General features: G+C 43.2%; 1 protein-coding gene across 1 annotated transcript in view; it reads right to left on the bottom strand.

Annotated features, from left to right (window-relative positions):
• LOC132350247 (core histone macro-H2A.2) overlaps positions 1 to 9,402 on the bottom strand; it is a 54,469-nt gene extending 45,067 nt beyond the window's left edge. Inside the window, exon 1 of the mRNA XM_059899233.1 lies at positions 9,078 to 9,402. The gene's annotated coding sequence lies outside the window, so the exon portion shown is untranslated. The remainder of the gene's footprint in view (positions 1 to 9,077) is intronic.
• Positions 9,403 to 13,950: the final 4,548 nt, after the last annotated feature.

Here is a 13,950-nt window from a genome sequence, read left to right on the forward strand (position 1 = left end):
TGTTTATTTTCTTTGTAAGTTTTTACCATTATTTCTGTGGGCTCTAGAGAAGGAAAGCTCATGTGCTCAGAGTCCATCATTTAGAACTGGAAACCAAAAGTGTGACTTTAATTTAACATCCTAACAAACATCATTCGGGAATTAGCCTAGTAAGTACACTAGTAAAAGGAAAAGTTCAGGTGTTTTGTAATTGAGTAAGAATGTCACATTGAAAAATTTAGATTACTTTCATCACCAGGTGAGTCACTGGAAACTAACTGGTCCTGAGATAATTGAGAAATATAAAATTTCATATCAAGAGACTGTATAAGACTCACTAATAGAATCAGACCCTCAGTGTGTCTGTATTTGCATAATTATAGCATATGGGATTCCTATAAACAATATTTAAAACTACACTGTAATCCCACATGGGAGGAGAAGAAAGAAAGGAAACATCCTAAGCATTTGCCCTTATTCAATGAATTGCTCTTGGTGAGAAACAGCAAACTTAATACACTGATTGCCTTCATGAAAAGACAAAATAATCTGGTTTCTTTAGACCACTATCTTCCTTTAATTTAAATAAGTTCTTACTCAAGCAAAAACAGCTGATAAAGAGTAAACTAATTTTTATGCCTCAAACAACTTCTTGAAGTTTTTATTATATGCAAACTGAAGAGGAACAAGGCAAAGTAGCCAACTGGCAAGATGGTCCGTTAGCAGCCGTCAGCAATCCTGATTTAACTGACCATTTTTTCTGCCGCCAAGCTTTTGCAAAGTGTCTTTTAAAAAGAGAGAGCAGTCAACACTTGAGATCTGGAGCAATAATTATAGGCCAGTGTGTCACAGGTGAAGTTTGGTTGGGCTGATGAACCACCGTGACAAAGGATCTAGAATTTCAAAACAGCTTATTTTATTTATTTTTTAATTGGAGTATAATTGCTTTACATAGTTGTGTTAGTTTCTGCTGTACAACGAAGAGAATCAGCTATATGTATACATATACTCTGAGATCATTCCCTTCAGAAGTATATAAATCAAAATACTTTCATATATACATTATTTTAAATCTAAAACTAAGAGGTCTTATAGCTTTTTAATGATGGAAATTAATTTAAAAAACTTTAAATGTTTTCTGTAAGGTTCATAAACATGAAATTCATAGTGTCACCCCCCAATAGATTCATTTTAAAATTGCTGAAATTTATTCAATTTATTCATTTTTAGTTCCCATGATACTTCCCTAATCTGTAGTATTGTGCTTCAGAATATTTTATATTGTAAATATTTATGAAAAAACAAAGTAGTTCTGCAATGAAGCATCTTTACTTTGTCAGTTCAAAACTATCCTTTGGGAGAATAAAATGAGATGAAATAAAACTAGGTAGGACATAAGGGAATTCAATATAATTATATTAACTATATGTAGAAATATATTTTTAAACGGTATGAAAAAAGTCTCTTAGCCTCCTACCTGATAAAATTCTAACATATTTTGGTGTGTTACCCTAAATACTGTATTAAAATAGTAGAAGTTTATTAGTATTATTTTGTAGCTGTGAAAACCATTTTCAGTAGTCCCAGCTAAATCACTTGCTCTATTACAGTTCCATTTATGAACTCCAAGGGCAAATCATTATTGCACAAGTAATACTTTGCAAATCATTTTCTTCCACGGCCACCTTTAAGTGAATGAGAAGAGTCAATAATCTTATTGTCATATATGTTAAAGCACATTAACAATTTATAACGTAAAGAGCTGTATCAAATGCAATTTCATTGAAATGACACTCGGATCAAATTAATCAAGTTAACCAACCATGAACGTTAGAACCAAGTGTTAACTCAATTTATTTAAATTATACTATTGGATTACAAATCATTCCCTTTTAAAAAAGCATTTCAAGTCCTGCCCTGGAATAATCTGGCGGGAAACTCAACTGCCAGCACATTCTTTATAATTCAGAGGCAGAGGATACGTGGCCATCTGGGGCACTCTAGAAGGGGTGGGGAGCAGAGCGAGGGATGGATGGAGCAGACGTGGAGTAGATTTAGGATATCTGCTGCTATTGCAGTACATGCTGACTTTTTAAGACGTTTTGTCTTTGTTGAACCAGAGCTAAGTTTTGTTTTGCTTTGTTTTTGTTTTTGCTCCTTTGTTATTAGCCTTATGTTATTTTGTAATATAAATATATTTGGCCACCTATGGTACTAGTTGGATGAGAAATTAATATAAATGAATGAATAAAAATACTTTGAGCTCTCTTTGTTTCTGAGTTAGCAACGCACCCCAAAAGAAAATGAACCGGTTTGCCTTCCTGAATCTATTTATTCACAGAAAACATAATAAAAACAAAACCGTTCACTGGGTCCAGCCGGCTTTCGTCTTTTTGCTCTTTTGAGAATTAACAAATTGCAACAGTGGACAAGCTATCCTGTTTCCTTAAAATCGAAGAGTTTCAAATTAATAGTGAGGTGTATTGTTTTACAGTGATCTGTCTTGCTGCCCTGAGCAGGGGACTAGCTTTGAACCAAGATGACCTGCTCAGGGAGGGCGAGGGGATGTGGCAGCTCCCTTTGGCAGTGAGGGAGTGGACCAGTATCAGTGAGTGGGTGGGCTGCAGCCCCTGGGGCTGCCTGACCCACCAGGGGCTCCCAGAGACACCCATGACTGCTGGGCCAGTTGTGGGCTCTCAAAGCTAGAGCAGACTGTGTGCTGAGCAGAGGCAGCTGCCCGGAACCGCTCTTCCTCCATCCCTCCCCCTGCCTGCCCCTCCCCACCCTGTTTTCCTTACTGTCAGTGCTAAGGCAGGGGCTGCACTGCGGGGACCAGTGGCTGGGGGGCTGTTGCTTCAGCTGCAGTGTTCTGTGCTGGTAACAGGCACTGTTGCTCCCTGGTCAGAGCTGTGAGGGTGCATGTTGTATCACCTGCACCAGGTAAGGGCGACGGCCAGCCTCTGTAGGGTGCATCATGGTGGGAGAATGGAAGGTACAGTGGACGGAGGAGGGGGAGTCCAGTTCTGCATCGACCAGCTGCGGCCCTTAGGCAAATCAGCTGACTTTTCAGAACCTTCCTTTTGCTCAAACAAAGCCTTTCAGAAGCTCTAATATGTATAACACACAGAAGGAGGGGGAGTTATGCTGGTTGGAGTGGGTAAGGCCTGGGAAGCTTGATGGCTTGGTCCCCACCCTTTCCTGCTTTGGGCCTCTGCGCCCTGTGGCGCTCCACTGGAGAACCATGGCACCAGCTGACCTCTGAGGTCCTTTCTGACCCAAAAGTTGCTGCTACTCTAGGAAGATGCTCAAAATGTCACTCCTCCTGAGCCCCGACCCTCCATCTGTTACTTCGTTCATAGAGATGGAACGATCAGGTAGAATTAAATCACATGCCGGTGATCTTTCCTTCAAAGTCACTATTTCATCACCCATGATAACAACAGAAAGGAAAAAGTGGGCCTGAAAAACTGCTTTACTTTGTTTATGGCCTGCCTCTTCTCCACCCCAAGACAATGATCGACATTGTTTACTAAAGAACAGCAGAGGTGAAAATCCAGTTTAGAAGCAAGGGGGCAATGATGACCACCTCATTGAAATTCTGGAAAACTGGTCAATTTGGAAGTATAGCACTCTGGTGGGGAACCCAGTGAATTATTGTCTGATCTAAAAGTTTATGTTGTGTATGGTATGAGCTATTGGAATTTACGTTTTCATAGTCTACCACCACTATTTACTGTAATGGTTTTATTGAGCAGTGTAGGCAGCAAAAGTACAAGTTACGCAGTTCTGTGTATGAACCATTACTGCTGCCAGGCCAGTGAACACAGGGCCTGGGATTTCCTGGAAAAGTTTGACTTCATTTTGTTGTATTTTTGTCCTGTTGTCATGGAAATAACCCACATTTCGGCATCAAAACTATATCATCAGGACTACCTCTCATATTCAGAAACGACCTCCAAACCTTTGGTCAGACCATGTATTGCAATTTTGACCTAAACAATACGGTCACTGTAGCTTATTCTTGTGGCATCACAGAATCAGCTGAAATAAACGTCCCTGTACAAGGCTGGTGGTCGTACGCCTGTTTCCACACATGTTCTGTCAAAGCATGGGAATTTTGACTTGAATTACTTACTCCATTCCAAGTCCAAATTGGCAATGCCAGTCAAATAAATTGGGCAAAGTATGATGGATGGTGAGATGGATAAATGAACAATAAAGGCTTCAGAGAAACCACCAAATTTATCTTATTTAATACTTCTTGACGAGACAGTTTAAAGTACAGTGTGATGTGGCTCAATCTGATGCTCTTTACCTTTTATTGACATAGGTAAAACAGTGATGCAAACAGGAGTTTAAAAAGAAAATCTGCATACACTAATGTTAAAATGAACATAATCTGAGAATCACTGGAACGCCAGCACCTCCTGTTCCGCCACATGCACATGAGGATGTGGGGCTGTGGAGTGAGGCTGCCTGGGCGGGAGTCCTAAATCTACCACCCACCGGTTGTGTGGTGACCTTGGGCACATTTTAACCTCTCTCTTCTCTTCTGTAAGATGGGTATAACAACCGTGCCTACCTATAGGGCTGTTGTAAGAATGATAAGCGTTGATACCTTTGAAGGGCTTGGAACAGTACCTGGCAAGCAGTAAGGCATTTAGTAAACATTAGCTACTATGACTTATTTCCACAAAAGAAAGTTTTAGAGACTATTTTCACAGAATGCAGGCTAACATTTTAATTCAAAAGTGACTATTATAATACTATAGTGCTGGATTTGTGTATAACATGAGGTTTAAAACTCAGTGATGTCTTTCTGCTTCTCTCATTGATCTTAGGAGGCAATGTAAAGGGGTGGAAAAGAAATAGTCCTGGGAAAACACTAAGAGCCACATACTCTACAGCAAATACTTTTGTTTTTCCCAAGGCTGGGCACTTTGGGCCCCTCTTGTTCTAATCCCATATTCCCCACCTTCCGTCTGCCTGGGAACCCACAATTATCGCAATGTTAGACCCATAGGATTTCACAAAATCATAATCTAAGACTGAAAAGGACCTGAGTGATGAGTCATTTAGACCACTCCTGCCCAATTTTAGCCACAATAAAAGCGAGGGGTTGTGGTCATTGAACGACTTGTCCATGGCTACACGGGGACTGGGTGAGACCAGACCCAGTCCCCTCACCCCCACTTCTGGAACCCGGGTCTGGGGCTGTTTCTCTTATACTTGTTGTATGTTTCATCCCCACTGGCACCTAGCATAGTATTATGTACACATTTGACATTCAAAAACTATTCCTTAAATGAGTGAATGAATAAGTGAAACCAACCTTAAATATTTGTTTTGAAAGTACTTTGGAGTTCCTTTTGTAATATTTGGGGGGGGGGATGAATTATCTTCTCAAACACTTTTTCCTCCAACCTAATTCCCAATATGCATACCATTGTGCATCTAGGGGAAAACCAGTCCCCCATTCTCATGTTTCCATTACATTCTTTTTTAAAATACCACCTTCCAATACCATTGTTAGAACTCATGTCCTCATTTTTTCCTTCTAAATCTAACTTAAGATATTCATAGAATCATAGTGATGAAAGCAACTGTGACCTGTTCATTTAGTTCACTCCCCAGCCTGAACCTGGGCAAGGCAGGCCAGGACTCAGCCTGCAAGGGAATGCACATCATCCTGCTGAGCAAAGAGGAGGTGCTAGCTAGAGCCTGGTGTCTGCATCAGGCTTCCTTCTGCCTGCCTTGTCTCCTCTTCCCCTTTCCCTCCAAATCCTGCTACATTCCCTGTGAAGCCTCGCCCAAGCCTTCCCATCCAGCTTAGAATTCTCTTCTTCCTTTAAAAACTGTCATAGCATTTAAATTATGGCTTTTATTCCACATTATCAAATCACTTTTAAATTAACTGTGTTTAGTTATCCAAGCAACATATAAATTAATCCAAGTTGTAAAATTTCAAATATTATAACAACGGTTATGGATGGGTATGATTAATATGATTAAAGTCCTCCACAATGCATCTAATTCTTGTTTCTTTTAGTGGGTGTCTTGTTCTACACCTCTCCTATCCATTTTTACTTATTGAAATTCACAGTTTTATTTTGTTTTTACAAAAATGGTACCATTCAACATATATTGTTCGGTAATTTGCTTTTTTCGTTAATAACGCATCTCGATGACCTTTCTGTCTTAGTAATATATAGACTTACTTCATTCTTTTTAACTGCTTCCTAATTTCCCAGAAGATGTACCAGAGTTTATTTAGCCATTCTCTATTGATGGCCATTAGGGTTGTTTTCAATTTCAGAATTACCAAAACTCTGCCATGGAAGGGAATCACATAATCTGTGTACACGCCTGCCTGCTTCTCTAGGGTACCTACCAAGAAATGGAATTGCTGGGTCACACAGAATGTGAACATTATTAATTTTAACAGTGCCAAACTGCCCTCCCAGTTGGCTATATTAATTTACACACCTGTCAGCAGTATATAAAAGTACCCGTTTTCCCACTAGCTTGCCAATCTTAATCACTTTTCCCCTTCTTTTACCTTCCTATATATTTTATTTCCTAGGTTTGGGGATGTAGGCTCTCTGAGAGCAGGGCCCATGATCTCCTCATATTTGCGTTTCTTCCCCCATCCAGAGGGGTTTAAAAATTGGTGCTCCATAAACACCTGTTGAATGATCTCTAACCATACGTTTTTCGTTCATCTCTGGGCAGTACACACTTTTCAAAAGCATTTACCAAGACAGCATCTAACTTTGAGAATGAAAAACATTCTAAGAAAGTTGGTTGATTTTTTTGCACATTCCTCCCGCTGAACAAGTTACAGATATCTTTCATTTAAAGTTGCCTAAGACAGGATTCTCTCCTGCCTTGCTGGCAGGGGGCAGTGAAAACAGACCTGGTTATCTCAGACAATAGCTAGCAGCGTGTCCCACCCACTGGGAAACAGCAGACCAAAGGCGCCTCAGAATCCCTGGGAACTAGACAGAAGATGGAATGGTGAAGGAGAAGGGTCACAATCTTTGGAACATTCTGGATCTAAGAAGGTAAATTCTTTTATAGAGTTTTGAAATAGAGGAAACCATTAATAATGTCTAAAGCATGGCAATAAATGGATCCAGGTGAGGAGGAACTGTGACAGGGTAGGAAAAACTGGAGTGAAGAACTGGGCATAAGGAAATTTGGATACAGGAAATAGGAGTTTTAAAGGTGTGAATTACGTGATTCAAGAGAAACACTTCCTCCAGGCCAATATTTATTTATATGATAATCTTGGGCTAAAGCAATTCTAAAAATGCACGAGTGTAGTCCCAAATCTTGGCGCTCTGAACATTTATTTGAAAATAAGAAGAGTTTTCCAAAGGGGTAAGAGATAACTTTCAGCTAAATATGAAAGAATTGAGAATTACGTGTAGCTTGGTTTGTGTTTCACAAAAGAACTGCGCCTAAATAAGAAACATAAAGGAAGACACATGTTCGCTCTTAATAATGTTTCTTTTTCTCTCACCTACTGAACCGTTTCAATAGTAACTGCGCAGCCCAGTGAGGGTACAATCGCATTTCGACACAAACAAATGAGAAGTGAGGAAACCATTTGCCGTGCTGGAACGATTGGGGAATGGCCTCCTGAGGCTGGACCGATACACCTCAGTTCATTAGCGCTGTTGGAAAACCCAAACTGCCCTTACTTTACCATCAGGGCCTCGGGGCTGTGGTCCCCGCTGCACTCCCTTAACCAGACATGGACCCGCGCTTTGGTTTCTCGGCTCATCTCTTTTCGCCCCTTTCATCCCTTCTCCCACCTTGGGGCCGTTGCCAATAAACCTAGCAGTGACCGGGCCTAAATCAAGCCCGCTGTGGCCCATTTTTGGCCAAGAACGATCAGCGTCTGGAAACTACTGGAGGAGGAGGCGCATTTGGCCCTTTGGGGGCTCAGTGCCCTTTTGGCCACCGTTGTGTGGAACAAAGAGGGCAGGAGCGGAGGGCGCCCCCAGGAGGAATGGCGGGAAAAGACATCCGTGGGCGCGATTCAGGAGGCGGGCGAGGCTGGAACTAGGGTGCTCCCGGAGAGCGGGCTAGGCGCCCGAGGAAGCATGGCTGGTCCCCGCCCGCTGCGCCCAGCACGCGATTCGCCCCGAATCTGGCGGCCGGCGCAGCCCTTTCCTGCGTCGCAGCCTCTTTACTTTTATTCCTCCCCCCCCTCCGATTATTATTACTATTCTTTCCCGCGCAAAGCGGGAACCCGGGACTGCCCAAGCGAGCGGCGGAGGGGCCGCCATTTCCCCGGGAAAGCTCAGCGCGCGTCCGCACCGGGCGCCCCGGAAAGGGAACCAGAGGGGAGTGCCCGGCCCCGAACCCTCCTCCGCGCCGGCCGGGGACTCACAGCCGCCCGCGGCGCCCCGCTCACCGCGCAGCAGCCCCCGACCCTCGCCTCCGCCGCCCGCGTCCCCGGCCTGACCTTCTCCGGCGCGGCCCACCCCCGGACCCCGGTCCCTTCCCTCCTCCCGGCGCCTCCGCGCCCCTTCCATTGTCAGCCCGGAGCAGCCGGCACCCGACTTGGGCACCCTCTGAGGCCCCCAGAGCGGCGCTGCCCGGGCTCTCTCGGCCCCTGCGCAGACCACCGCCCCGGACCAGTCCCCCTCGGCGGCCGGGCGCCTCCCTTCTCCCCCTCTGCGCCCCCAACGCCGCATCTCCAGGAGCCCTCCGCTCCCTCGGGACAGCCTCGCCCGGGGCTCGCGTCTGGACCCCGCATCCCTCCTCCCTCCCTCAACGCCCAAGATGCCCCCGGCTCCTCGCCGGCCACAGGAATTTTACCGCTTCTTTAGCAAACCCCCTCCCCCTTTATTTCCTGAGGAGGCAAGTTGGGCAGCTTGATTTATTAATTTGTCTTTCTTTCTTTTCTTTCTTTCTTTTTTTTTTTTTTTTGCGGGGAGGGTCGGCTCTCTGGGGAGCGCCCACAGGGGCTGGGCGGTGAGGAGGGGCAGGGGTTCTCTCCAGCCCCTGCACTGCCCCCGCGGCGCGTTTTGTTTCCAGACCCCGAAGCCCCCCGAACAATAATGCCACCGCCATGGCGGGCTCACCTGGTGCTGTGCCGCCTGCTCTGGGCGCCCGGTGCCCTCCGCGCGCCGCTCCCAGGGCGCAGGTTCGGCCCGCGCGGCGCCGGTGCCGGGCAGGACTCTTTGCCTTTCTTTGGGTTCTATCTGTGCGTGTCAATGGCGGCAAGCGGCAGTTCTCCGGGCCGCGGATAGTAGCGGGGGGAGGAGGAGGAGGGAGAAGGGATTGCTCCTTCTCCACATAACCACCTCTAGGAGGAGTCGCTCAGCCTCATCCCCCGCCAGCCCAGGCTCCGCGACGGGTCCTGGGCTTTCGGTGGGGCTTGATGAGCTATTGTCCTTCAGGAGCATTAATGATGAAACCGCGCGGCCTCCGCGTCGCTGGCGGATCCGCTGGGTACGCTGAGGGCCACTTGCTAAGATGAGGCTTTCCCCAGAGCTGGGGACAGAGGCGCTATGGTCACGATCCAGAGTCTCCTGTTAGCAGGATCCACCTTTGGTGGAAGAAGGCGGCGTGGGCGTTCATCCGGCAGTTCTAGGGAGAGCCTTAGAAGGTGAAAGGGAAAAAATGCCACCTTCGATGGTCTCGTGTCCTGAAATAATAATAAATACATTAACGATTGTGTCCACCACTGGGACGATAGCATAGCATAGGGTGGCCATAGCCACGACAACTGAGAATTTATATCCATGCCTGCATCTTAGCCTTTTATAAATTAATACAGAATCCAGCATTGCATATTCTTTGGAGTAGCAGATGTTTGTTTTCATGGGTAAGACTGTGTGCATGGACATAATTTTTAATTCAGTGGCTTTACAGTGTGTTAGTTTGTAATCTCAAGGGGTATTAAGACTAGCACGAGGCTATTGTTTTAAGGATTTCTATTAGTTTCTGGAAAAAAATATTTTTATAGGGGTGTGGTGGACAATATCAGGTGTGAAAATGGGGTTAGTAGTTGCTCTGTTCTACTGGAAGCCAGTGCTGTCCTTTGTAACTCTAGATGTTGGCCAGGGCTTCATGGCTGGGGTGAGTCAAAGGAATTTGTTTATTTCAGCGGGAAATGCTAACTTGCTATGGGCCATCCATGCTTCCTCTGATCTCCTGCTCAGTGAGTCAAAGGACTAACAAAAGGAGAGGCAAATTTTTGATGTCTTCACAAAAGATAAACCCACAGGAAAACACAGTTCTCCAGCATTGGCCAAATAGATGCATTTCAAAGCCTCTTCCATTTGGCAATATTATGTGTATTTACGCCTATAAACTTATAAATGTTTAGGCAATGGGGAAACTTGGGGTGACTAAAAGCCTCCAATAGACTAAGTCCACTCCGCTCTGGATTTATACTAGTTAATCAGGGCTGTTGATGGAATTAGTAGATGGCACATTAGACTGGGTGCATGTCAAAGTGTTTTCTGAGCAATCAGTTGACTTTGCAAAAGATTATGGGTAAAGGTACAAATAAACCTCTCTGTTTAAATCTCATACGGCTTCTCAAAGTCTCCTGGGCCCAAAGGTCTCTGTTCATTGGGACTTCCTTCACTTGCCTTCCTACTCTTTTTACCCTCTCTGTGTATGACCTCACTGTTCTTTGTCTTCTTTTTTTTTTTTTGGCCTTACTGCATGGCATGTGGGATCTTAGTTCCCCAACCAGGGATTAAACCCGCGCCCCCTGCATTGGAAGCGTGGCATCTTAACCAATGGACCGCCAGGGAAGTCCTGTCCTTTGTCTTTGCAGGCACTTTCCAGGTCAGCAATCTAGTCAGGATGAAGTCCTCTTTTCCCAAGACATATATTTATATGGTTTTAAATGATCCCCTGGGGCATCTCATAATGGTTTCGATTTCCCCTTCTTAGAGGAAGCGCCTATCTCCCTTCTTATATAGATTTCTGATGCCCATTCTAGATCAGAAATAACCTCCAGGCCAACATTCAAGAGGGCTCAGGAGCCTTCTGGGAGTTCTTGAAAAATCTTCCTACCCGGTGACCCAATCAGCCAGGCTGACTGAGATAGAGTTGAATAATTCATCAATATATATTAGATTCACATTCTCCCTGTAACTTCCCAATAAAAATGGTACTCATGGTCATTTTTATGTGGATTTTATGTAACTCGTTTCATCCTAGCATTTTGTTATATGCTCTTCCTGAGAAAGGCTGGGTCTAAGAAATTTACTAGTCAGAATTTTTCCCTTTTCATACTGGTTGGTTCCTTCAAATAGATGATGTAGTTGAAATTCAGAGAATCAAGGGAATGTCAGCTTCATAATACTCTGGTTCTTGGAATAGAAGAGATCACAGAGTTCACTTGGTCAAACCCTTTATGTGATAGGAAAATATCTGGTATTCAGGAGGTATAAGGGAGAAATATGCAACCTGATATGCAGATCTAGTTAAATTATCTATATTTAATATTGAACACCTAGCACATGAACAGAAATTTAACACTGAGATAATATTGTATAGTTAAAATACATTTGAAGTAGTCAACATGATTATAAGTTCATCAGGAATCTTGAGTTCTGCGGTGGCCTCCAGCTCAGGGAGCCTCTGATAAGGTGAATAATAAATACTGATAATAAGAGCTTACACTTATGTAATGCTTACTGTGTACATTGTGCTTTACCATTACTAACTCATTTAATCCTGACAACTCTATGGGGTGGGCAGTATTTTCTCCTGTTTACAGGTGTAGAAACTGAGGCAGCGAGTGGGTGAGAAAGTTGCCCATAGCTACAGTTAGGAAGTGGCACTCTCATATTCTTAATTCACTGTTACTGTGGTCGGGGTGTGCGTTTGCTTTAAGCAAAGGAATTTTGTGATTGGTCACAAGGTCGAAAGTCTCTTGACCATTCCCAATACATATCCTCAAGGAGTCAGTGGAAAGCTGATTACAGTAGGTTTGGTTGATTACCATTGCAATGAAACTATTTTCTTAACCCTTGACCTGTATGTGTGCATGATATTATGAATAAACGTATTGATTGTGAGTTGACTCCATTAGCGACAAGGGTGTCTCATAAACATTTTATTGAGATGCAGGATGAACTGCTTCTTTGCTTAGAGACAGGCATGTAGCATGATTTAGAGATGAAAACATATGAATTAGCCATGCAACCAGATTCATATTCTGTTGGATCTACTAGTAATTCATCCACAAACTCATCTATTTTAAAAATAGCTTTGATTTTGCCCCCCAAAACCTTTTTACTTTTTCATAATCCAAATTTATGATGTTGTGTGAATTGAGCGGGTTTTTATTTTCCATGATTAGTTCTAATCTGGTTTATGACACTTATTACAATTCGTGATCATTTTACCCTTCTGAGATCTTGCTTTGCAATTACCCTATTAATTTCCTGACCTCATCCTCTTCTAGAAGACTATGACATGTAGGCATATATTTATATCTGACATATATAAGTATATGAGTATAAGATTTATATGTCCAGATTAATTTCATTTGAGAATTCTGATCTCCTTTGAAGTAACCTGATATTCCCTGGGAGTGTCATAAAAACAGATGGAAATCATTGGTTTAAGCTCTTCTTTGAATGTAAGTTAGGCAATTCTAGACGGTGTATTAATTCCATCAAGGCACCAACTGGCATAACTCTAAATAGCAACTTGGGAGCCTGAGGTTATGAATGCCCACAAAGCACCAAGCTAAACAGTACCCCACTATTCTAAGAAATAAACACAGCTTCTAAATGTACCTTATAGCCTGGAAAATATTAGGCAATCTGGCTTTAAAATTTTTTATTAGCTAGAAAAATGCTTAGTCTTTCCTGTTGTTATATTTTGATAGTGCACATGATTAATGTTAAACATTTATTTCCTTGATCTGAACTGGTGGCTTTCAGATCTTAATAATTTATGGAAGTGAATAAATATCCTTAAAGAAAGGACATATAGGCAGTCATTGTGCCAACAAAGCCCATTATTGGTATCTCTGGCTAAAATGAACATCTTCGTCCCCTAACGAGAAACATTTTACTGGTTCTGATTCTTAAAAACAACTTCAAAATATGTCCCTTATTTTTGTTTTTGCCCATGCTGTCCGGCTTGTGGGATCTCAGTTCCCTGCCCGGGCCACAGCAGTGAAAGTGCCGAGTCCTAACCACTGGACCGCCAGGGAATTCCTCAAATATGTCCTTTTTGACACTATGTCCTGACCTTTTGGCTCTGGGAAAGGGGATTTACATGAGTGGGTGTGTGTGTATAGATGCATATCTATGTATATACATCTACATATGAACGAATAAATATTTGGTGTGTGTGTTACACGTGTGTACATTGTAAGATGGGTAGTCACTGAGATTGCTGTAGGCTCAGCGTTAAGCCTGATTTGGATTTTAAAGGAAACCACCAAATGTTTAGCATTTAACTGATGAACTATATTGTAAAGGAAAATGAAATATTTCAGGTTTTTAAGGGAAATACATTGTCAGCCCCAATTATGCAGAGTTGTAGTTAGGAAAATAAGGCACGTAATGTCATTAAGTTTAATGGAAACAGAACCCGGAGCTAAGGGGAGTGTGCCAGTTGGTATCTTGCTCTGTTCAGTGCTGGAGCTCTCTGGGAGATCATCCCAATACTTCCAGGCAGAGGTCTTTACGACAATTGTGATGGGAAGTGGCAGCATGCATCTAGAGACTTTGGACCTTAGCATCTGTGTTGGGAGATCTGTGCAATGTGGCCTCACACCTAAATGAAATTGCCCTTTACAATTTAAACCCATTCTAGAGAATGGGGGCACTGATTTTACAAATGCACAAAAGCAGAATACCATAGTAAAACTATAATTTATTTATACAAATGGTGTGTTTTTACAAAGGCCATCTGTCGGTTGACTCTCTGATCTAAAACAAATCTGTTTGTTCCCCAGAAGAAATAACATGT

Source organism: Balaenoptera ricei, chromosome 16, assembly GCF_028023285.1.
Source record: "Balaenoptera ricei isolate mBalRic1 chromosome 16, mBalRic1.hap2, whole genome shotgun sequence".
Lineage (NCBI taxonomy): Eukaryota > Metazoa > Chordata > Mammalia > Artiodactyla > Balaenopteridae > Balaenoptera > Balaenoptera ricei.